The following is a 2,500-nucleotide window of genomic DNA, read 5'->3' as shown; positions in this document are numbered from 1 at the left end:
CACCCGGGGGGTTCCAGGGTGCTGAGATGGCTGACGTTTTGCTCCGCTCACGACGGTCGCCGCGGCACGCAAGAACAGGCCAAAAACTGGCCAAAACAGCCCAAAAACGGGCCAAAACTGGCCATTTTTTGCTGCGCGAGCGAGCGGAGAGCGGCGAACAGCGAGCGAAGCGCGAGGCAGCACCGTCCCTGCTATACGAAAGCCCCATCCAGCCCTGTGCCACCCGGGGGGTTCCAGGGTGCTGAGATGGCTGACATTTTGCTCCGCTCACGACGGTCACCGCGCCACACAAGAACAGCCCAAAAACAGGCCAAAACAGCCCAAAAACGGGCCAAAACTGGCCATTTTTGGCTGCGCGAGCGAGCGGCGAGCGGCGAACAGCGAGCGAAGCGAGAGGCAGCACCGTCCCTGCTATACGAAAGCCCCATCCAGCCCTGTGCCACCCGGGGGGTTCCAGGGTGCTGAGATGGCTGACGTTTTGCTCCGCTCACGACGGTCACCGCACCACGCAAGAACAGGCCAAAAACTGGCCAAAACAGCCCAAAAACGGGCCAAAACTGGCCATTTTTGGCTGCGCGAGCGAGCGGCGAGCGGCGAACAGCGAGCGAAGCGAGAGGCAGCACCGTCCCTGCTATACGAAAGCCCCATCCAGCCCTGTGCCACCCGGGGGGTTCCAGGGTGCTGAGATGGCTGACGTTTTGCTCCGCTCTCGACGGTCACCGCGCAATGCAAGAACAGGCCAAAAACTGGCCAAAACGGCCCAAAAACGGGCCAAAACTGGCCATTTTTGGCTGCGCGAGCGGCGAGCGGCGGACAGCGAGCGAAGCGAGAGGCAGCACCGTCCCTGCTATACGAAAGCCCCATCCAGCCCTGTGCCACCCGGGGGGTTCCAGGGTGCTGAGATGGCTGACGTTTTGCTCCGCTCTCGACGGTCACCGCGCAATGCAAGAACAGGCCAAAAACTGGCCAAAACGGCCCAAAAACGGGCCAAAACTGGCCATTTTTGGCTGCGCGAGCGAGCGGCGAGCGGCGGACAGCGAGCGAAGCGAGAGGCAGCACCGTCCCTGCTATACGAAAGCCCCATCCAGCCCTGTGCCACCCGGGGGGTTCCAGGGTGCTGAGATGGCTGACGTTTTGCTCCGCTCTCGACGGTCACCGCGCAATGCAAGAACAGGCCAAAAACTGGCCAAAACGGCCCAAAAACGGGCCAAAACTGGCCATTTTTGGCTGCACGAGCGAGCGGCGAGCGGCGGACAGCGAGCGAAGCGAGAGGCAGCACCGTCCCTGCTATACGAAAGCCCCATCCAGCCCTGTGCCACCCGGGGGGTTCCAGGGTGCTGAGATGGCTGACGTTTTGCTCCGCTCTCGACGGTCACCGCGCAATGCAAGAACAGGCCAAAAACTGGCCAAAACGGCCCAAAAACGGGCCAAAACTGGCCATTTTTGGCTGCACGAGCGAGCGGCGAGCGGCGGACAGCGAGCGAAGCGAGAGGCAGCACCGTCCCTGCTATACGAAAGCCCCATCCAGCCCTGTGCCACCCGGGGGGTTCCAGGGTGCTGAGATGGCTGACGTTTTGCTCCGCTCTCGACGGTCACCGCGCAATGCAAGAACAGGCCAAAAACTGGCCAAAACGGCCCAAAAACGGGCCAAAACTGGCCATTTTTGGCTGCACGAGCGAGCGGCGAGCGGCGGACAGCGAGCGAAGCGAGAGGCAGCACCGTCCCTGCTATACGAAAGCCCCATCCAGCCCTGTGCCACCCGGGGGGTTCCAGGGTGCTGAGATGGCTGACGTTTTGCTCCGCTCTCGACGGTCACCGCGCAATGCAAGAACAGGCCAAAAACTGGCCAAAACGGCCCAAAAACGGGCCAAAACTGGCCATTTTTGGCTGCACGAGCGAGCGGCGAGCGGCGGACAGCGAGCGAAGCGAGAGGCAGCACCGTCCCTGCTATACGAAAGCCCCATCCAGCCCTGTGCCACCCGGGGGGTTCCAGGGTGCTGAGATGGCTGACGTTTTGCTCCGCTCTCGACGGTCACCGCGCAATGCAAGAACAGGCCAAAAACTGGCCAAAACGGCCCAAAAACGGGCCAAAACTGGCCATTTTTGGCTGCGCGAGCGAGCGGCGAGCGGCGGACAGCGAGCGAAGCGAGAGGCAGCACCGTCCCTGCTATATACGAAAGCCCCATCCAGCCCTGTGCCACCCGGGGGGTTCCAGGGTGCTGAGATGGCTGACGTTTTGCTCCGCTCACGACGGTCACCGCACCACGCAAGAACGGACCAAAAACAGGCCAAAACAGCCCAAAAACGGGCCAAAACTGGCCATTTTTGGCTGAGCGAGCGAGCGGTGAGCGGCGAACAGCGAGCGAAGCGAGAGGCAGCACCGTCCCTGCTATACGAAAGCCCCATCCAGCCCTGTGCCACCCGGGGGGTTCCAGGGTGCTGAGATGGCTGACGTTTTGCTCCGCTCTCGACGGTCACCGCGCAATGCAAGAACAGGCCA

The sequence above is a fragment of the Musa acuminata genome, unplaced genomic scaffold (assembly GCF_036884655.1).
Source record: "Musa acuminata AAA Group cultivar baxijiao unplaced genomic scaffold, Cavendish_Baxijiao_AAA HiC_scaffold_1126, whole genome shotgun sequence".
NCBI classification, from domain to species: domain Eukaryota; kingdom Viridiplantae; phylum Streptophyta; class Magnoliopsida; order Zingiberales; family Musaceae; genus Musa; species Musa acuminata.
Note: the sequence above shows the minus strand (reverse complement) of the source record.